A 24,154-nucleotide genomic window follows, 5' to 3' on the forward strand; every position below is an offset into this window, starting at 1 on the left:
ACTCTTTTCTTCATTCTCCAGTTGCATCATAGCTATTCAGAATGGTTTGGTAGCTCTCTCTTAAAGACAGAATCTTATTTCTGAATATAAATATATCTCAAATATATATCTCAAAGAGCAGGTTTTTATTATTTTTTTAATTTTTTAATTTTTTAATTATTTTTTATTATTTTTGTTTGCCTTTTGTTTTAGGATCTCAGAAATTGAGGGTGTCCCCCTTCTCTTGGCTAGACTCTGGTTCTTTTAATTGCATAGGTAAGTGTGAGGACAGTTACAGATAGAAAATAGTCAGAAGTTTTCATGTGGCCTTTATTCCCTATTTTTAATGTAGTTCTCAAAGCTTTCAGCTCCCTGCTAGAAAGTGAACGATTTCAAGTGTCTGAGGATCTTGTTTCAAGCTTGTATTAAATGCTAATGTTTGCAGTGGAAAATCAGAGGGCAATGCAAAAATTTACTGCTGGACTATTGTGGAAAATTTTTGGATCATCCTTCTCCGGCAACTTATAAGTTTCCCAGCGTCCATAAGGCAGAGGATGTGGCTGAGGAAGAGATTTTATTGAGACTCTCTAGGTTTTAATCCTACTGCTCTTTTGCTCAGCTCAAACAAGGATAAAATATAATACCTTAAAAAAAAGAGAGAAAAGCATTTGCTTAAGTAGACTGGGGCAACTGATATGTTATAGGATGAAGTATGCGTAAAGCAGGATGTGGGATGCACATATTCATTCTCCCTGAGGGAAATATATAGGAATCTTACATGAAAGAATGCAGTGGTTGGGGCACCTGGTGGCTCAGTCAGTTAAGCATCTGACTCTTGGTTTCAGCTCAGGTCATGATCTCATGATCCTGGGATCGAGCCCCAAGTTGGGCTCCGTGCTCAGCGGGAGTCAGCTCTAGATTTCCCTCTCTCTGCCTCTGCCCCTCCTCCCTGCTCACATGTGAGCACATGCACCTGCATGCTCTCTCTCAAATAAATAAATAAATAAGTAAGTAAATTTTTATTAAAAATAAAAAAGATTGCAGTGATGTGACATGGCTGTAGAAGATTCATCTCCATAGGGTACATCTTCCCCTTTCCCCAAATTCCCCATTATGTTTTATTATTTCTATTTTATTATTGAGAAACTTAGGCTTAGAGAGGTCAAGTAAAATTGCTTAGGATCATATACCTAGCTAATGATAGAACTCCTCAGATTCATTTAACTCCAAGGCCACGTGCTTTTCCCATATATCCTCTCCTAGCACAAACTGCTCAGCCCTCCCAGCTTCAGTTTCTTCACCAGTGAAACTGTGATGCTATTACCTGCCTCGGTGGGCTGTGGTGAGGATTAGAGATAACTGATGTAAAGTTTTAAGTACAGTGACTGGGCTATAGTTACACTTGCTAAATCCAAGTTTTTATTATTGTTAAGCAGGTAACAGGTAGATAGGTAATAGGTTTCATGGAATTCTGAAGACCAGCACTAGGAGCAGTTGGCTCAGGGGAGGGATAGACTGAGAACGAACAAGGGAATGGCCTTTTGCAGAAAATGAAGGCAGGAGTCTAGAAAGGAGATAACTAAATTCACTCCATCCAGAATGAATTTGACCTTGAATGAATTTTCTTGGGAACAATGGAGCTTAGCACTATAATTCCATTGGTATTGTTCAAGTGTTCACTTGCAAAATAATTGAAATGATTGCATTTAAGAGAACGTGTGTGCCAATAAAAGAATCCAGTCATTTTTTTAAGCCACAAGCGCGAGAACAACGGAAGTCACTGCTGGTTTTCTTTTTCCTTCCTTTCTTCTTTTTCTTCTTCTTCCTCTTCTTCTTCTTCTTCTTCCTCTTCTTCTTCTTCTTCTTCTTCTTCTTCTTCTTCTTCTTCTTCTTCTTCTTTTTTATCATGATCTAGATTTGGGATTGAAATAATTTTTAATTTGTTATTTCACATGTAATTAGGACTAAAATTTTCTTTAGCTTTTTTATGCAGTGTAATACAAGTCTGACATTTAAAAAAAATGATGATTTGTGACAGCAGCAGGAGTACTTTTGTATGTGGCTATATAACCTGCCAAAGAATTTGCATCAGGCCTCTCTGAAGTGCTGTCATTCTCATTCACAATAAAGGCCCTCAAGCCCCTCACTGTCCTGCAATAAAGGCTGTCACCCAGTCAGCACCAATTTCATCCGTGTATGAGTCGGCAGCGATACTGCTGATGCGTGTCAGGCTCTTGTTAAATTCACTGTGGGTCAACTACCTAAATGTTTCTTTTAAATGATTCAATCATAAAGCACAGGCCCTGAAATACCCAGAGAAGTGTGACAACTGGCGTCTTTATGATAGATGCATTAGGAGCCTGATGAATGAGGGTACGAGCTGAATTTAACACAAGTACCTGTAAAAATGGAGTAGTGGAAATTTCTATAAATGTATTTTGTATATTTATGTTATTCCAAAGACATTTGGTTTGACAGTTTACTGACTCTCTCCTGTAAAAAAGTGGGATGGTTTTGAGTCTTATTGAAAGGATTCAAATTGTTATTCACTCATTCATTTGTTCATCCAGCCATTGTTTGATTGATGATTGATTGATTCATTCATTCATCAAACTTTCCTTGAGCTAAGTGCTATACTAAGCACTGTAGATACAAAGACAACTCAGACTTGGCTTCTGTCTTCTTGGGTCTCACAAATTATTAGAAAAAGAAATTTCATTGGATTAATGAAATTGAGCATTATTCTGTTTTTGAAATTTCCCCTTTTCTTGATCCCATAAAGCAACTTCCCTGGCTTTGCTCCAAAGGCATAATAGACCAAATGTAGAGTGCTTTGGAAGGCACGGAAGAACAGGAAGGCAAGGACAATACTTGTTCTCTTCTGTTCTGTTTCTAGTCTGTATCACACATTTCCTTGCTACTCTGAGTTTTCCTATGTTTCTTAGTAGGAGACAGAGGTGGAGGCTCTGTCTGTGTAAGGATGAGGGTTATTGGCTTTTGAATTTTTTTTTTCCAGTAGAGATTGTTTCTCCTCATTGTCTGCCTTCTTCACTTTGAATAAGAGTCTCCTTTTATTAGTTCCTAACTGTAGGGTCTTAGGAAATGCATCTGAAGTTAACTCTTGCCTCCCTGGACCCATTGAATAATATAGAAAAGACTTAAAACTGTAATCAAGCCTTCTTGACATTTCCATGTGTTTTTACTCCAATGCCCTTTTAATTGTTTTCTAAGTGTATTTTATTTTCTGTGTCACAAGATTAGTATCTGTTTATCAGAGAGAATTCCAAAGAAAACAGAGAAGAAAAAAACAGAAAATAAAATTTTATCTGCTGCCTCAACATCCAGACAGAATCACTGTCCATATTTTGTGGACTGTTCTTTCAGGCATCCTTAAAGCACTTACATGTTTTTCCTTTAAACAAAATTGGGATTTTGATAGAAAAAAATTCTGAAGTGAAAATGCATGGTCAAAAAACCCGAACATTTTTAAACCTTTAAAGAGTATCATCACTAAATTACTCTTATGAATCAGTGTAGCAATTTATACTTCCATCAGCACTGTGTAAAAGTGGTCGTGTTTCTGAATTTGCCAAAATGAGATATTATTTTAAAAATATGTCAATATGATAGTGAGCTCTTTCTTTTTTTACTGTTTCTTGGTATAATCCTTGGGCTTCTCATTGCCCCTTGGTCCTCTTTTAGCTCAAGATTCTTTATCTGTGATGCTTTTCTTCCTGCTTGCAACCCCTTTCCTTATCCAAACTTGTTCTGGCTCCTTGAGATCTATTGTTGCTAGTTGTTGGTTGGCTTTGTCTTATGTGTGCACTAGATTTTTCTGTGACTTGCTCCTTTTTCTACTCAGAAAGAGGCCTGCTCCTAGGAAGGCCGCCATGCCTAGGCTAGATTTCTACTCTTTCCTTTTATTAATCTATGAAAAAGCCAGTTTTGAATGCTCACTAATATATGCACAACTTTCTAGGAAAGTAAAATCCTTTCCATACAATCATTCAGTTGACTGTTATTAGGCTCTCTGAATAAGAAAAGTGAAATACAATTATTTGGATCAGGAAAATAGAAATCATTTTAAGTATTTCTGGCAGGATGGGATTTAATTCAGGGACTTCCAAGTTTGCACGACTGTTAGGTTTAGAGGAGGGGAGGTCAGTGGCCATATGGAATATGTAGAAACCATGTTTTCTTTCTTTCTTTTTTTTTTTTTTTTGACTTAAAACAATTTTATTTATTTATTTATTTATTTTTATAATAATATTTTTTTATTATATTATGTTAGTCACATAACCATGTTTTCTATGCAGAGTATTCGTATTTGATGATACACTTGTTTGGACTAAGGTCATTTCCATAGTGGGTTTTCATCTCCATCTCTTTGTTGCATTTTAGGTGATGGTTAGTTATTTTTATGAGTCACCATTTTCTCTTAGATGTTATAAACATTTCTGTAAAAAAAATAGCTGCTTCCCCTCTGTGGGCACACTAAGCTTGGCCTATCTGCTGCTACTGCTATTTTCTGACAGGCAGTGGCAATATTACATTTCTTGAAGTTGTCTCTGTGTACTTTTATGCCACTCCTGCAGTCCTCCTTGTTTGCTGTCACCCTGATTCAAGTTGCTGAGCCACAGCTTCTTGATATCTGGCTCGAGTCCATCTTCCTCTAATATACACCCTCTGATGGTGAGTTTCAGTGAGCAGAGCTTCAGTGCGCGAACTGGCTGGGCTCCAGGCCTCAGCAGCTGATAAATCTGCCTTGGCATTTGATGTTAAGTATAGCTCTCAGATGATGACTACATTTTTTGAAGCTGCATGCAACATTTTGATAGGTTGTTATTATAAACCAGCACCTAAGACTAGAAGCAGGAATGGGAAGGAATTTTCCATGCAGAGAAGCCCGTTAGCAGTGGTTGTCCTTTTCTGCACTCATTAATGTAGAGTCTAAAGATTTTTAACAGAATGTGATCCCCCAAATCAAAAAAAGCAGGCTAGGGCATAGTCACCCTCAGGGTGACTTCAATTTGAGGGCCTTTGCAAGCAGTATTATCGGTAATCTCAGACAGCCTTTGACCTAGGATGTCCTTGAAAATGTGAATAGAGTTCTATTAAGTATCCTTTCAAGAGAAAGTAGTGCCTGATACAGACGTATAGGAAATGAAGATGCCAGTTGACTCCAGCAGTTATTGATATCCTTCAGTTTTATTAACTTCAGGTCAGTGTTTCTCAAAGTGCTTTTCAAACTTGGAGCCTTGAGAGGTACTCCAAAAAAGGTTTTCATGGTCAAAGCAATTTGAGAAATAATGTGATTTTTACTCCTCTCTTGAAAGTTACAACTGCATTTTAAACCTCAGGACAAATCCCATGGTAACAAAATCTACTTAATTTTGTTTAACCCAGCATCCCCCCCCCCACCAACCCACCCTACTTTTGTTTTGATTACTGACATGTTTTCCATTGCAGCACTTTGATAAAAACATGTTGAAAACTGGGATTTTCTTTCACCCCCTCTCATAATCTCCTATGGCCAGTTAATTTATTCTGGATGACTATACCTGAGATTCTTCAGCTTGCTGAGTCTGTGGCCCCTGTGGCAATCTGGTGCCTGAACTCCTCAAAATGAATTTTCCTGTTGCTGATTTCAAGATATTCTTCTGTCTTTGACTTTCAGCACTTTTACTGTAATGTGTTTGTGGGTCTCTCTCTCTCTGTGGGCTTTCCTGCTTAGAGTGCATTTAGCTTCCTAGATGTACTGTGTATTACATTATTGTTTTTCAATAGATTTGGGAAGTGTTCAGCCATTATTTCTTTCAATATTTTTTCTTTTCTCCTTCTCCTGTCCTTCTGGTACTTCCATCTGTATGTTTAATGGTGCCCACACTTATTTGAGGCTCCATTTTTCTTTATTCTTTTTTCTCTCTGTTCTTCATCTTGCATAATCTGTTAACAGCCATCTTCAACTTCACTAATTATTTCCTCTTCCGGTTCAAATCTACTGTTGAGCCCCTGTTGTGAATTTTAAATTTCAATTATTACACTTTTTGATTCCAGAATTTCCATTTGTCACTTTTTCCTAATTTCCACCTCCTTATAGGTATTCTCTGTTTAGTGCAACATTACCATCGTATTTTCTTTTATTTTAGTCATATTTTCCTTTAGTTCTGTGAATATATTTATAATAGCTTCTTTGAAATCTTTTAAATTTTAAATCTGACATCTGGTCACTCTCACTGGCAAGTTCTGTTGCCTGCTTTTTTCCTGGTGTAATAGTTTCTATGACTCATAATTTTTTTTTGGAACCTGGATATTTTTGATATATTACAGCATATCTAGGTACAGCCCCCTCTCACCACCCCCAACTCTTGTTATTTGCTTATTTTTTTAGTGATTGGCTGAATTATTTTAATGAGGTGTATTTTCCTCCCTCTCCCTGCCCCACCCACACTGTTAAATCATACTACATACATCATACTACAGGGGGGTGTGGCTTTGGGTGGGCCAAGAGTCCTTCTGGTATGACAGTGGTCCTGGTAGGGCTTGTGTTCACTCCCTAACCACACTCAGCTGTTAAGTTTCACTAATTGATGACTGATGGCTCTATAATTTCCAGCAATGCTCTGGGGCATAAATTCCTAACAAACTAACCCAATCAAATCGTGGCTCCTTCATAGTTCCTGCGGTCGATGTTTGCTATTTCCTGATCCTCGTTCTTTTTCTACTGCAAGTTAGACAGTTTACAATCTAGATTCTATCTTCGTTAGATCCACAGACATATCTCTTCCCACTGCTTTTCACTCTCTGTTCTTCTTGAGAGTCTCCTTGGGAAACTTCTCCATATTCTGCCGCAAGTTAAGTTTGTTCCTTTGGGAAGGAATTAGAAGCTGTGTCTTATAGTCTGCTTCTCCCCACAAGCGAAATCTCTGAACTAGGGCTCTAGAGCTTGGGTTGGGGCAATGGTAAGGTTCTTTCTGTGACATCCCTGCCCTGGGAGCTGAGGCTCAGTGAAGGGGGTTCATCATCCCTAGGTCCTCTGGGCTTACTTTTGCTAGTATGGAACCATCACCTCCTGAGTTGAGAAAAGGCTATTGGAGTAACACTATTTTCAGTGTACCATGCCTGATGCAGATCCTCATTCCATGGGTGGGGTTTGGACAAAAAAGGAGCCCTCACTTCTCACTACTACTCACTCACCTGGCGGTGAACCTCAGCAACAGGCTGCTAGAGGTAGGAGGAGAAACACTGAAGTTCTGCTTCTTCTGGGAAGAAAGCCCTCTGCCTGGGGCCTGAGGCCGGGGGAGAGTGGGAGCCCCATGCTCTTGGCTGCAGCAGTCTGGAGTAGAGTCTCTACCTTGCTGAGCAGAGAGAAGGGAGAGAAGGAAACTGTCTTGGTTCAGATATCATACTCTTGCCTTTCTTACTGAATTTTCATAGATTTTATTAAATTGGTGTTTGTTTATTTTCTGTTTGCACTTAGGACTGTTTCCAGAGTCTTCAGATGATTGCTTTTTAAAAATAATTTTCACCAGTTTCACTGGGGAGCAGCTCAACAAAGCTCCACCAGTTGTCATGCTGGAAGTTGATTTCTATAGAATAAATTGTAAATGCATAAAGTAAAACACATAGAATTACAAAAGAAATCATTTATATTGAAATACAGTCATCAAAAGATTTAGAGATTGTGGGTGCAATAATAAAAACTACCATACTTTAATGTAGAAATGAGCACGAATGAGGCATATATTTTGGGATATTTGCAACAATCAAAATGTGTTATGAAAGTATCTATGATTGCTGTTGGTGGCAAAGTCATAAGAACTTTAATACCCCTTTGATTTGTTGTCTGCACTCATAATTTCAGGAAATGCTCAGTTTCAGTTAAAGGTCAGTGAAAAATAAAAATGGTACTTCTTATCATCTACATTCACTGATCCCCTGAATTTTATTTATAGCCCCTTTTGGGGGTGCATGTACCCAGGTGAAGATTGCACATAAGATTCTAGACCATAATAGAATCTAGAGAAGACCCTTGAACAACCTGTGTGTACTGTGACCTAAGAATTCCTCTGTTCTTTTCAATGACAAATGAAATGACCCTTAGGAATTTTGAAGTCCTCTGAAGTCTTGTGTGAACTTTTCCTGTCACCAGCTTTGTCACTTCTCTGCATCCTTTGACCAGAGTAACCTTGGAAATGATGGTACAAGCATGGACAGGGACTTTTAATAAAAAAGTACATTATTTCCGTTGTTGTAACAAGAAGACTATTGATGATTTTAGAAAAATAGTACTAATTCTAGAATGTGCAAATCTGGGAGCTTTAAACTGTAAATATCAGGCAATATGAACTCCAAGAGATTTAAAGTTAAGAAAAAGTATTTAAGTAATTGCCTACTAAAATTTTCATGTCTCTAGAAAACATCTTTGTGAAAACACAATACTCCTTTTAGAAACTATAATTCACTTACAAAACCCCTTTAAAAGGAGAAATTGTCCAAGTCTTACATGATGGAGAGAAAATTATTCTTTAGTCACTGCTCACTCAGTTCAATCTTTTATTTAAATTAATTCAGATTTTGCTTCTACCACTAAATATAACTATTTCTAAGATACAAAGTTGTCTTTAGAATTACTTCCTCCAGGTTTTATGTAACAGTATGTTGTGTGGGAAGCTTATAGTTCATGCTGTTTGTTTATATCACCTTAACCAATGATCTGTTGTTTTTAAGAGGCAGTATTAAATATTTGGAAGTATAAAGCTATATAAATTGTGAATTACATAAATTATACATATGCAGTTTTACTTTCTTCACCATAGTCATCAAATACATCATTAAACATTAGCAATATGTTATGAAATAAAACAAAACTCTCATGCTGTTGTGCCATTGCACCTTAAGACATTTAGATTAGATATAAAGGATTTTTTTTTCTTTTTAAAATATCAGCATTATTAAATACTAGAAGGTAGATGTCTCTTTCTTTAAAGGTCATTAAAAACTTCTCTCTGAGGTGATTTGAGTGTCCTCCTGTTGCCCGAAGGTAGTGGATTGGACTACATTACTTCTCAGTGCCTTGCTGGCCATTTGATTTATGATGCTATGTCGTGATGTGCAAATGCAGTTTGGTACGCTGAAGTGCAAATGATCTGGCTGGACTAAATCGCATCAAAGCATTCTCCCTGTTTCAGTATTTTTCTCTCTTACAAAAAAAAAAAAGGATTCTATTTTTAGACAGAGAATAAGGGACAATTATTAGTGTTTGCAGAATATTTCACAAGATGAAAAGAAATAAAAGCAAATTTCATACTTACTGTTGAAACATTTTGTGGTTGTATTGGCATATTATTTTGTTTTTCCCTCTATTGTGGAGTTTTATTCCTTCAAAAGCATTAAAGTTACCAAAAGAGTAATTTTGGTGCTAGGACTGGAGATATACATCTGTTCTTCTGGGACCAGAACTCTAGGGTGATTAGTGCTCCAGGAATGTATGAAACCATATATCCTATGGTTTGCCTTTACATGAGAAATCAACTCCTTCTTCAAAACCTGAAAATCCCTACAGAGTTATGACTAACCTAGCTCACTGTCTATTGAGAGGGCTGTGGAGAGGATGGCATCACACTGAGAAGGAGGGATAATTGTGAGAGCCAAAGAGGTTTTAGGAGACAGACTGCTTGGGTGGAAAAAGAAACATTAAAAAGAAATACAATACAATATAAGTACAATCAAAATACCTCTAGAGAAACTGGAGAGTAAAATAATCATGGTCTAAAGGCTCAAGTCTCAGAAATGGACTGAAAATGCAGGGATGGTACATTCTGATCCTGGCACTCTGATTATCTCACTGTGTCTGTACAGCAGATCCCTTCCCATCTAAAGTTCAGCCTCTGCAGGTGCATAAGTTCAGAAGGTGCTAGCATACCTAATGGGCCCAGACATATTTTGCTTTCATCCTATGGAGTCTCTCTCGTAATTGGGAGATCAGAAGAAGCATCATTACTTCCTTACACCTTTTTCTGTTCATTGCTACAACTCCCCCAACACCATTCACATTTGAGATTATAGGAACTGAAACTAGAGACATTTTATATAAAATTATATAAAAATTATTTTGCTTAAGTCTGTTTACTGGAGAAGTTGGAATGGCTACATTCAGCCATTTTGACCTCACACAAAACTGCTGGACATCAAGATAGACCCTATCTTCAGATCTTCTAAGAGATAGGCTCTCACCATGTGGCTACTTTGGGGCCAAGTCAACTCTTGGCAGGCACAGTGGTGCCTTTGTTCCACTTTTTCTAAGATTCTAAAAATGCAGCTTCCAAATGATGCCATAGAACAACCTGGAAACTCATGTGGATTTGAGGTATAGATTTCCATACCCTAGCTTCTTTATTCTTATGTGGTCAGAAATACTTCGTGGGTGGAGGGGTCAGGAAAGCAAAGTGGGCAGTGGAGATGCTATAGAGGTGGTGAACATTCACTTGAGTTTTGTCTATAGCTTCTGTGCGTTTGGCTTTCCTTCTCCTTCCTGTTCATCACATGTTTCTCAGATTTCCCAGCTTTTCCTCCTTGAGCCTAGATTAATTTTTCTTGCTTTGACTTTCACATTTATTTGTTTATAATTAAAAATATTATTTATGATCACGTAAACTTTTTTGAATGGATGCTTCAGAACTGAAAACAGAACATGACGTGTTTCTTCTAGTACAATGACAACTCTATAGAGCACCAGGGTTCTACTTTGGAAGGAATATATACTGCTTGTATAGGATTAGTATTTATTTTCTATATCAACAGTCTTTATAATGTAACTCTTTTAACTCTTCAGATAAACCACTGGTGACATTTAGATAGTAAACCACTCTTATCACCCAAGGTTAACCTGATTCCTGATTCTAATCCTTGACCCATCCTCCAGGACCTTGCTATACCAATTTAATCTTCCCTCATAACCATTTTTAAACCTTTTCTGGAATCTTAAAATATTTGTGTTGCATGTTCTGTTTGTTAGCCAGGGGGTTAGTTGCTGGTGAATGACACAACATCTGCCCTTAATTAACTTACAGTCAGGTGTGGAGGAATGAGAAGTCAATAGGCGTTGTAAGACAGAGGAATGAATACTTTGAGAGTTTGTGATATTGGCACAAGGAGAAGAGCCCTAATTCTTTCTGCTATGACAAAAGAATGGTCAGGATTCCCCTCTCCTCAGTAACTGCCACTCAGGTTTACTACTGTACCCCTTTAGCTACTAGACCTTTCCATAGGACATTGGTTTTTTCTCCTATTTTATAGTTTAATTTATTATCTCTACTATTCAGGCTCTTGCTCTTACCATTCTACTGCTACTGATATTTATCATTGAAGGACATCTAGAGGTCAAATCCAGGGTCTTTTTCTTAACTTATTTCTTTTGGGTGAAGCACTCATCATTGCTCACCAGCCCAAGCTCATTGATTGGGTCTGTGAACAGCTGCCTAATGTGTTTTACATTCGTCTTTGTCCCTATTTACTCCCAAGATGTTAATCATCGTCCCCAGCTCCAACTCCTCTCCTGAGTGCCATCTTTCATTTTCAGCTGTGCATTTTCTCCTGGATATTCTGCCAAACCTTAAATTCATGGATATAAATACTAACTCATCACATTCAAACTTCAAAAAGCGTGTCTTTGACATAATACATTTTCTCTTTAAAAAAAAAATATCGAATCGTTCCTTGTTGCCTACTAAATTATATACAAGGTCTCCAATATAATATTCAAGGCTCTACACAATATATCCTCACACCATATTTCCAGCCTTTTTTTTTTCATTACTTTTCCACACACACCTGCTCCTGAAGACTAACTTTAGATTGCTGCATTTTCAATATTACCGTATTTTTCTGCTTCCATTTGTTTGCTCATTCTTGATTCTTGGGCTGGAATTCTATCTACTCCCTTATCCTCTGTCAAAATGCTCGTACTCTTTCAAGACCCTCATAATACTTACCTGCTTCATGAAATTTCCCTATTCCCCCCATAGAGATATTATCATGTCCTTTTAGATGTTGTTTAGTTGTTTTTCCCTGTCATTGTCCTCTGCCATTTTTATATATATGTAATGTGCTTTTCTGGTATGTTGTATAGTATCTTTGAGAGCTGTACCTAGCAAACAGCTTTGCTCATATACCTTAAAAATTTTTTGTTGAGTTGTACACATCTCCTCAAATCATCTTTTCTTGACTTGCTTATTTCTGATGCTGTTCTCTCATTACTCAGATGTGTATTTGTCCCAGTAACTTGTATGTAGATATAAATGTATGTGCAATAAACTTAAGGATTATGTAAATTTGTGACTGATAACAGTACGTTGAAGGACAAAGTAAGGAGCCAAAAAAGCAGGTTTGGTTAAGCAAAAGCAAGATTAATGGTTAACTTTGATCTAAAAGAAACCACTGGCCAGAAATGGACGAAGGGAAAATGGTTGGTCAGTAGCCTATATAAAAAGAATATTGCGAATTTAACTCTGGGGTGAAATCCAAATGAGTCAATAACAACAAGTTGTTCGGTTTCACTATTTAGTAGATGTCAAATGTGGGGAAGTCACTTAATTTCTTAGAGTGTTTACTTTTTCTTCTATTAAACATTAGTGAATGCTAGAACTATGTATAAGATATTTCTAGGCATTGGAGTTACAGCTCTGACAAGGAGTACCTGGTCTCTGTTCTTATGAGCTAATACATTAGTTTAATAATATTTGTTCTGCATTAAATAGAAAAATAATATCCATCTCAAAAGATTTTAATGCAGAAGATTAAATAAGGGAAGGACAAGAGAATAAAGAGGAGAGAAATAGAAAATATTATGGAGAGATTAAAACATATAAATAATAATACAGGTAAAAATGTCTAATATATTACCCGGATATGTTCTTGATATGTTCTTACTCTTAATGTTATTTCATTTTCACTGTGATGCATCAGGGTGTGAAGTTATTTATTATGCTTGGTCCTAGGAGTGCATTTTTTTTTGCCTTTTATTTTTTATTTTTTAAATTTTTTAAAATAATTTTTATTTTGTTATATTAGTCACCATACAGTACATCCCCAGTTTTTGATGCAATGATTCATCAAATGATTCATTATTTGCATATAACACCCAGTGCACCATGCGATACGTGCCCTCCTTAATACCCATCACCGGCCTATCCCAATCCCCCACCCCCCTCCCCTCTGAAGCCCTCAATTTGTTTCCCAGAGTCTACAGTCTCTCGTGGTTCATTCCCCCTTCTGTTTTAGGAGTGCATTTTTGATCTGAGGATACATATATTTTTTTCACATTTGAAAATTTCTTAGCTATTGCTTCTTCAAATATTTCTGTTCTTATAGCCTACATTCTTCTCTTCGGGAACTTCTCTTATATGTATGCTGGAGATTCTCAATTTATCCTCCAAATTTCTTGATCATTCTTTCTTTTAAAAAATGCCTTTGTCCCTTTGTGCAGTATTGTGGGCAATTTTTTAATATTTGTATCTAAAACATAAAGACTCTCAATGGTTGTCCAGTCAAAATTATCTAATCAATGGAATTAAAAATTTTTTTCACGAATCCATCTTTTATTTGTAAGATTTCTAACTAAGTATTTTTTAAAGTTTCCAATTTCTAGTTTATATCTGACCATTGTAGTTCCTTTTTCCCTTTTTGTTTTAAAATTTCATTTTTCATGCAAGTTTTTTTTTAATACATCTCCTTGGACAACCTAAACATATTTATTTGAAAGTCTTTGCTATAGTACAACTTAAATACATACAATTAAGAAAAAAAGAAAATATTTTTACTTTATACACTATTTCATAAAATTAATTTCGAGTGAATTTGTCACCTGATTTTTGACTTTTTTTGGCACTAGATATCTTAATGAGGTTCTGGAATTTTGTTTGGTAAGATCAGTTTTTATAGGAGATTTTGTATTTATTTTTTCCTGTCTCTCCTTCTGAAACATTCCTTACAGTCTGTTATCTTTATAGTTGTTTTCTTACCAGCCCTCTGGTGTTCAAGATCTAAGTCTTATAATGGTACTTAGGGTCACTGTGTAGAAGCAATAATGCAGATCCAGCCACTAACCCTAGTGAGCCTTGGCTTGACTTTGATGAGGCTGTGCTGTTCTTCTCCTGCCTTCCTAGGCCTAGAGCTTCTTATAAAGCTGCACTCTTTTGAGAACAGGTTGTGTGGGTTACAACACTCTTGCCCCTAACTTCCAGCAGTAACTAACTTCATTGCATTATCTTACTCGGGGATGGTTTAGTTCCTATTATCCTGCAGGAGCAACATGGAGCCACTAGTGCCTGCTTCTGAGTCAAGAGTAGAGCAGGCCTGTGACTGTACCAGCACACATTGTTTTCAGTTTTCAGCTTTTTTTTGTTGTTGTAAGTCCACAGAGATGTTAAATATTTTTTTGAAGTTTCCTTTGTCTTTGAGTTTGAATAATTTTTTTCACATACATTCAACATTATTTTTGGAAAGCTTAAATTGGTTAATTTAAAGCCAGAACTAAATCAAGGCAGCGGATGTCCAGTTATTTTAGCAGTCACCTAGAGAGAAATCAGGGTAAAATATTTATCTATTAGTAGAAACTACACCTTGAAATTCTTATATACCTATCACTGTAAATTTCCAACCAGCAGCAAGCTGGGCTGGCCCTTATTTTTTTCAAACACCTTCCTCTGTCTTTGTTTTTGGAGACCTTTCTTTGAGTTCTCATTGAATAGTCTTTAAAACTTTATATAATTCATATAAAAATACTGGGAGAGGGGAGGGAACTAAGAGCAAGGGGGTAAGATGATTAATCTCAACCTCACATTGAAGAGATGAATCTGTACCCTTAGTCTAACTAGATAAGCCACTGTTTACAGTTCAATCCACATCATGTTAGTGGTACTGCAAGTATTCTCTGGCTTTCTTCTTTTTATTAAAGCAAAATTTCTCCACGTTTCCAGCAAAAGGTAAGAAAATCTCCACCCCTTCTCTCTGTGTATCTAATTTCTAATACTTAACATGTATCAGAATTCAGTAAATACTTGTTGAATAAAATTTGCTGTAAGCTTGTGTACTTTCATTGTAGGATTGTAAGAATGAAATACATGCATTTTCAATTTTTAAGCACTTACTATACATTTTATGAAAGAAGTCAGGTAGAGGTGTCTGGGTGGCTCAGTTGGTTAAGTGTCTGATTCTTGATTTTGGTTCAGGTCATGATCTCAGGGTCATGAGCTCAAGCCCAGTGTTGGGCTTCATGCTCAGTGGGGAATCTGCTTGAGATTCTCTCTCTCTCTACCCTTTCCCCCACTCGTGCACTCTCTCTCTCAAATAAATAAATAAATCTTTTTTTTTTTTTAAAGCTTTTGTTTATTTATTTGACAGAGAGAGAGACAGCCAGCAAGAGAGGGAACACCAGCAGGGGGAGTAGGGGAGGAAGAAGCAGGCTCCCAGCAGGGCAGGGAGCTTGATGTGGGGCTCCATCCCAGGATGCTGGGATCATGCCCTGAGCCGAAGGCAGATGCTTAACGACTGAGCCACCCAGGTGCCCCAACAAATAAATAAATAAATCTTAAAAGAGAAAGAAGTCAGGTAGTTGGAGAAGCCTACCACATCTTACTGGAACTAACCATAGGCAGTGACACTGCACAGTATTATGTATTCAGTACAACATTAGACCTAATAACCACTGGTTTTTGGTGTCAAATTTTTGGACTTATTTGTGGAACATCACTTACTGTATTATTCTTTCCATATCTATTGCCATACCACTAGTTTAGTCCTTTATAACTTTTTTTTTCTGTACAAATTCAATTACCTTTAACTGGGCTCCCTACCTTGAGTCTAATGACACTCAGTGTTCATGAGGCCCTAAAGCTTTCTGAGAATCTGATGAGAACTGTCGAACTACTTTCTTGAAAATTCACTTAAGTTCATGTAGTCCATATTTTATATAAACTTTAGTGGGGTTCATAAGTCCTTGAAGCTGTTATGTAGGCTCGTAAAAGTGCTTCCATTTAAATTTATTGTATTTCATTCATTCATTCATTCATTCATTCAATTATCCGTCAAATACAAAGACACATAGGAAATGATTTTCCTCTTAAGGGACTTTTAGTCCAGATTAGAGGGAAGCCACTAGAGGAAAGCAGTGTGTCCACCATATGCAATAAAATGTTATAGGCATTTGTGGACTACAGAGTAGGTCCAAAGACTGAACATTTCGATTCTGTTAGGAGACTATTAAGTAAAAAAGTTCAAGAAACAGATTTAACCCCCCTAAATGAATGCTTTTATTATTTTACTTCTACATTAAAAAAAACTGCAATGGTGTTCCATGAACAAAGGAAAATGAACAAAATTTTCAGCTCAAAATTTAAGAACCTTGTTAGCCAAATTCCAGTCATTTGTTCTGTCAGTTATCAGCAAAGTCACATGGGTTAAGTTAAAAACAAACAACTGATTTTCTCATGTATGATTATACAGTAGTAACACAAACAGAGTAACAAACAAGAACCATCTTATGGAATTTTGGAGACTGATGATATCAACAGCAGCTACGTCTATAGGCATCATAATCAAATCTTGCATTTATTATATCTAGTGTATCAGAATGTCTAAAGATGAGGACTTTGGGGTCAGCAATACCTCTGATCCATCCTGGCTTTGCTAATTTTTGCTTGTATGGTTTGGGTCAAGTGATTTGACCTGCTTATCAATTTTCTCATCTGCACAAAGGGAATAATATGTACCCTGAGGGTAGCTGTAAAGATTAAATAAGACAATGTAAATAATCTGATCCTGGTACCTAGCACAATACTAGATATTATTATTACTATTGAAAAAATGATACTTTTTTTAGGAGTTATAATTATCACCATTTACACGTAAGGAAACTGAGGCCCTGATAATTGAATAACCATCTTGAGAATATAATTGGGACTCAAGCCCTCTGACTCCAAAGACCACAGTTAATTTCAAGAGGGTAGGATAAGAGTAGGGGGAGAGGAGAGAAACAAGAGGGAGAGAATAGCAATGGTGCAGTCCTTAGCCTGCAGCTATTAGTTTCCTTCTCTTTTCAAAAAATCATTATCTTCCAGTTTGAATTTTCCACCTCACCTGGTCTTAGCTAGTTACTGACCCAGAACAATCTCTTCTCTTTGCGATTGTCCGTGCCCTGTCCTATTTCTTCCCTTTAGGTACAATTGCTACTCCTGTGGAATGCCCTGGGGAAGACCCATTCACTGCCTTTTGGAGGCTGTGGAGATCATATCTCTTGAGAGTCATCACCGTATCTTTTGGGAGTCATCTTTTGTAGCCTTAAGCCTTCATACCACTTATTTTCTGTATCACTTACTTCCAGCTTTTTATTGTTACCTTTTAGGCCCCTGTGTTTTTATCACTGCAGAGAGGTCACAGCTCCTTAAAAGAAAGAGTCATAGTTTGAACTTGCAGTGCCTGCATTGCTGTCTGACAGGTACTAGCATCCAATGCCTATCTTATTATTGATTATGTTTCATTTTGAAAGATAATTTTAAAGGATGTCTTGCTTCAATGTGAACAGAACTCTTAAATCACAATCTCAATCATAAGGAAAATATGGTTCTATTTGTACACTGCTTCTTTAGAAATATAGCTAATGTGTATAGTAATGAGCACTTTTATTCCTGTAGCTGGAAGATGGATGACAAGATAATAGTGTCATGGGTTTGTAGAAAATTGTGGCATCAAGGGAAATGAGATAAAAGGCAACAGAATTTATCATTTTGATCTCTTTCCTTCCTCCCTCCTTCCCTGTCTCTCTTTCTTCTTCCCTTCCCTTCCCTTCTCTTCTCTTCTCTTCTTTTCCTTTTCCTTTTCCTTTCCTGGGAAAAATAAGTTACCATAGCACTTTAAGACTCCATTCTTATAGCCTTGTTAATGTACCAATAATATTCTTTTTAATATTTTATTTATTTATTTATTTATTTATTTATTTATTTGAGAGAGAGCAAGAGAGAGAGAGAGCATGAGCAGGGTGAGGGGCAGGATGAGGGGCAGAAGTAGGGGTAGGGGCAGGGTGAGGGACAGGGGGAGGGGGAGAAGCAGGTACCCCGCTGAGCAGGGAGCCTGATGCAGGGCTGGATCCACAGACTCTGGGTCATGACCTGAGCCGAAGGCAGACGCTTAACTGACTGAGCCACCCAGGCGCCCCTGTACCAGTAATATTCTTAATAGGGTGTTATTTACTTGCCATATGTAACACATAGGTGTCAGGCAGTGGGTAAAATTCTTTTTTGAGAGTATGATATACTGTGTGCAAGTTCTTAATTGACTTGTAGCCTATTACATGATTTAGGGAAAAAAGTACTTAAAGATAAGAAATAAAGACAGCATTTTTTTTTTCTCCAATGGGCTTCTTTTTTTTTTTTTTTTAAGTTTTGAGATGTCATAGTTTTGCCTTACAGATTGTGGTTAGCTTTTTGCCTTGTATGGTCTCTCTCTCTCTCTCTCTTTTTAAAGATTTCCTTTTCTTTTACTCAAATCATTTTCCACAGATAAAGAAGACTAGGGAAAAGGAGACTTCAAACAGATGGGCACTGGTGCCTTGGGTCTGATATTAACAATCAGGCTGCGTCCTGCACTGTAGGAAATGCTGTTATTGAGGTAACTAAGCATAAGGCATATGGTCATGCCATGTTGATTTTGGGAATCAAAAAATAACATTTTCACTTGTGTCTGGCAGAAAACCAGTTTACTTAATAGGTTTTCCCTTAACCTTAAGTAGAAGAATTCAGGACTAGAAAATTTAATTATATGGTTATTAGGGCATGATTAGACACTATCTCAGAGGACAGTTTGGCATTGTGCTTCTGAAATAATGCTTTTTTGGTTTGGTTTGGTTTTTGCTTTGTTTTTCAATGGTTATTTCTCAATCTTCCTCTTACTTGACCACTCAGAGCATATGAGAGTTGCTCACACCTTCTTCCTTGATGCCCCTTTTTTCACATGGTTTCTAGGACTTCACACTTCTGTGACTTTCCTCCTACTGCCCTGGCCTGTTGTCACTCAAGTATGCTCTCTGTTCTCCCTGTCCTCTGATTGCTGGAGTGTCTGCTCCTGCTCACTCCCTTAGTGGCTGCCTCCAGGCTCAGAACTTAGATACCAACTACATGCAAACAAATGCCAAATTTATATCCCTAGCCCAGAGCTCTAGCTTGAACTATAGACGTCAGTATTTAACTGCTGTCTTGACTTTTCTACTTGGATGACTAACGGACATCTTCAGCCATATCTAAAACTCATGCCTTCCAAACCTGCTCAGGCAGCCTTCCCAATTTCTTTGGATGGCACGTTCATCATTTGAGTCGATAAACGAAAAATGGTTCACTCTTCCTTTACTTCTCCATTCCACTCAAACCCCACTTTGAATCCATTAGGAAATCCTGTTGACTGTGATTTTAAAATACACCCCATTTCAGTCACATTTTCCACTTCATTCTGTGTCTGGTCCAAAGCATTATGAACTCTTGTCTGGATAACTGTAAGAGTATCCTAACCTAATTTGTCTCTCTTCCCACCATTGTCCAACACATCTTTCCTCCTTCGATGGTCTGGTCCTAACATAGCACCAGAGTGATGTTTTTAGAAAGTAGGTCAGATCATGTGCTCTTTGCCCAGAACCCTGCAACAGTAGTCCCCTTTCTCCTCAAAGAAAGTCAAAGTAATACATTGGCTTTAAGGTCCTACATGATCTCACAATCTGTTACTTCTCTAATTTTACCTGTAGCTATTCTTCTCCTTGCTTTTATTATTCTACCTTTACCCGTCTCTGCTTTTGCTCCCATACAAGAATGTTCCTGCTCTTTCCTCTGTTTACGTCACTCATTGCCTAGGTATCCTCTTTGCTAACTCCCTCAAGTCCTTTGAGTCTTTTTCCAAATGACATGCTCCCAGTGAGCCTTCATTCCCTGACCACCCTATTTAAAATTGCAAGCTCTCCTCTCCACACCCACCCACCCAACTCTCTAGATTCCCCTTGCTCTATTTTTCTTTTTTTAAAGTAGCACTGACTACTTCCTAACACACAATGTAACTTACTTATTTATCATGTTTATTATTTATTGTTATGTCTGTCTCTAACTTTTGCATTATAAGCCTCATGTATGTGGGAACTTTCTCCTTTTTTTTCCATAGTGGATCCCAAGAGGCTAGAAGTTGCTGGCATGTTGTAGGTACTGATAAATATTTGGGTAATGAATGAATGGGTGAATGAGTAGTGGAGCAATGGTGACCTGACAGCTTCGTTGCTTGTGTTGTGGGCTTGTTCAGTATTGGAGAGATCATTCCACCATAGTCCAATGACTGTTGATGCTTTTGAAGAGAAAGGCAGTTGCGGCTAGTGAGGATTTTAGTATATAGAAAGAATTTTTTTAGGTATGTAGCTCCTCTTATTCTTCTCCTTCAGGGAGGGCCTCCATTTTTATTTCAATCTTCTTTTCCTTCCATCTCCTGAACATTGGAAAAGGGGTTATTGGAGAAAGAATAGCCTCACACTTGGTTATAAATTTGAAGTGCTGTTCAAAATTAGAAATTGATATCATACCACCATTTTCTTTCCAAACATGCCCACACCCTGCCAACATTTAAATGACTTCTGGGAGATGAAAACAATGTAATTATTGGCTAAGTATTAACATGGCTACCAGTGTGGTAATAGACAGCCCTATCTGATTTGTGGATTTGGGGAAGGTGCTCTGATTCCTTTACATAGCACATATTCTCATTTCTGGACTCTGGGTTTACTGCAGTAGAATATGGCTGATTGCCATCAAAAGCAAGCCAAGCTGGGAAAGGTCTGATAGAGCAGTGTAATTCTCACCAGTTTCTGCAGTGGTATTTTTAGTAATCATGGTATTGAGTAATATTAAGAATAAAGGAAGCATGTCATGCTGTCCTGGATTTCTAAATATCATAGCATTAAATAAAGTTGACTTTTCTTGCCATTTCTTCCTTCTGTCATTTAATGTCTGTTTCATATGCTAGCAAAGAATTAACAGGTAGACATTTGCTATCCTATTACTTAAGGAAACCTTTTTTCTTTCTTTAGAGGAATTTTCATTCAAGTTGTGTTTAGTATGCTGTAGGTAGTTTCCCAGGATAGCTGCCCCAAATTTCCTCTATTTCCTGTATGTGCGTTCCAGTCCACTCATGAAGAGGTGGGATCTTTCTCCTGCACAACCTTCCCTCCACCCTTTCAGCTGGCTTGGCCTTGTGACTTGTATTGACCAATAGAACACTAAATAGACAAAAATAGAAAAATAATAGATGAAAAAGCGACGCTGAGCCACTTCTGGACCTGGTTTTAAAGGGAGTGGCAGCTTTTGCCTTTGCTCTCCTGGAACCCAGCTGCCATGTTGTAGGGAAATCCAGGCCATCCTCTTGGTGAGAAGAACCCTGTGGAGATGCCCTAGAATATGAGTCATATGGATGGAGAGGCCACATGAAGAAAAAATGAATTGTCTACCCAGTAGTTGGTACCAACACCCAGCCATGTGAGTGAGGTCTTCTTCACTTTCCAGCCCAGCTCAGCTACCAGATAATTGCAGCTGCATGAGTGACCCCAGTCAGCACCACAAAGAACAGAAGAACCACCCATTCTACCTTCAGAATTGTGAGAAATAATGAAATAATCAATTTCTCTTGTTTTGAGCCACTCAGTTTTGGAGTGACTTGCTATATTGCTGTAGATAACTCATACACTGGACTTTGGGGGACCAGAGGATTGTGTTCTAACCTTTAATTTTGGACCTTGCTTGAAGTTATTTGGTGGCTTTCCACAAAGTTAAGAAAATGGTGTGTTCCACTTAGTCAAAACTCAGATAGAGGTACTACAAGAGTAGCAAGCGATTGATGATCAGCTGAACAATGGCAGTGCTTCTCAGGGTTGTCATGGAGGTGAGGCCACCAGTTCCTTCCTCTTTTATCACAGCCCTGCATGGCCCTATGCCCGCAGGATGGCCTGGAGAGGGAGATGCCCGTGGGTGGAGGGAAGAAGAGAGACCAGGAATGTAGTTCTTTTCTTAGAGCAGGTATAGGTCTAACTGACAGATGTACTGACACATTAAAATGACAGTGACTCTTGGTAGATTGAAATCCAGAGATAGCAACACCTTATTCACTGTGTGTCAGTGATAGATGTGTAGAGGGCAGGTGCTCACTTGGTAGGTTTAGATATAAATTATAAAGTCTTTTTTTTTCCTAAAAAAGAAGCAGTGATATATTTGAAATTGCTGGATGTATATTTCTGAGCTATCTGTTTTCAAGAATTCTTACCTTTTTATAGACTCATTTCAACTTTGCATTTGAAACCAGATGGTTTCTTCTTGAACTGCAAGACTGAATATATTAACCTTTAATGTAAATTCACTTACTCATTGAGCAGTTGGTTACTCCTACATTTTTCTGTATGACCTTGGTGATAAAGAACCACTTCTTGATTCTTATTTTTTTAGTGCTTACTAGGAATTTTTATTGGAGAGTTTGCCAAACCATGATTTGGATGCTTTAAAATGTAGAAGTCAGAAATAAATTGGCATTGCTAAGGTACTGTGGATAAAAGGGTTGCCCCCACTCTATAATCTCGAGTTGTAAAGAAGCAATTTGAGTTATTTTCTATGTGGGTTGACAAGTGAGCTGTTTTGTGGGCTAGAGTTGGTAAAACAAAGACTTATTCAAGCTGTGAAATGCATTCAAGAGTAAACAGCAATACATGACAAGAGGCCTGTTTTGTCAGATATGTTTTTGACTGTTGTACAGGCTTCTGATTATGGGGAAAAAAGACCTGTTTGAAATTTTGGAATGATGGGTCTACCATAATGGGGATAGGTCGATTTGGCTGCAAAAGAGAACAGGTTGGAAAGTAGGAAAGCTTTGTCTTGAACTAGAAAGCTATCAGTCAGGTTTTCCTTATCTTTTAAATATCATATGTTCATAATAGTTTTTAAAGTTCAACTTTTTTGTGGTTTTATATAATCCTTTAGAGTTTTTTACATAACTACTATTTTCTGGTTCTGGCCTGTTCTAAAAACCATACTTGAACCCATCTCGTCCTGTAAAATATCAGACATTGTATGAATTGGTTTTTGAATTGTGTTAAGATATTCAGCCCTATAAAAAATGAACTTGATGGATTTCAGTAAAGTTTAATAAAGCTGTGGCCAAATTCTAAATGTCAAAGCTTCATTCATTGTTATTCCCTAAATACTTCCAAAGAAAGAAAAGTGGTGCAAAATTATATACTCTTACTATGTTATTCTAGTGAAAAATAAGTAAATATGTTGGGGTTAAAGTGCATCACAATGACGTGGGATGAAATGCCTTGAGACTGACTGTTAAATATAAAAGTGGAAGGTGGATGTAGAATTAGGTAAACAGGAAGGTATCCTTACAAGTTAATTTTTTTTTATGTTGAAGTGAGCTATAATTCTAGTCATATATATCCAGTAGGTTCTTTCTTTCTCATTACTACATTCAAAACTTGTTTACATAAAGAACTCAAGGACATTTGCTACATTGGAAACTTTTCCTTTTAATGTACATTAAAAAAATTACAATCTTTCTAAAATGGTGTTGCAATTTTAACCTCAGCAATTTTGCATAGCATAGTTTTCACATTATAGGGCCGGAGTTGAAGAGATTTTCTGACAACTTAATTGATTTGTATTTAGTGTTCTTTGGCTTATGTGTTTGGGCTAAAAATAACCCTCTGAAGTGATCTCATTTTAACTATTTAAGGTTTCAAGTAAATGGCATACATGGGTCTTCAACTTCATTTAGGTTTTAGAGCATTTCTGTTGGTGATTATGGAGGCTGATTCTGATATCATGTGTTACTATTTCATTGCCTCTCAGAAAGCAGATTTAGTAGTTTAAGGGAAAACTATCAATAAAAGTTGCTTGCTTTTGTAATTTGATTTCATTAATCAGCAAGAAATATTGATGTTTGTGGATAGAAACTGCTTAGATTTTTCTTCTTGACCAAATGAATATGAGGTGGCATTCATTACTCTAATGGATAAATGGCCTGGAGCCCATTAGTATTATTCATCTGTTTGCTCACTTACTATGTGTGAACTTTATTTCTTTCAATATGCTATCTGATAAAGTAGTAAGCTTTG

Source organism: Ursus arctos, unplaced genomic scaffold, assembly GCF_023065955.2.
Source record: "Ursus arctos isolate Adak ecotype North America unplaced genomic scaffold, UrsArc2.0 scaffold_1, whole genome shotgun sequence".
Taxonomy (NCBI): domain Eukaryota; kingdom Metazoa; phylum Chordata; class Mammalia; order Carnivora; family Ursidae; genus Ursus; species Ursus arctos.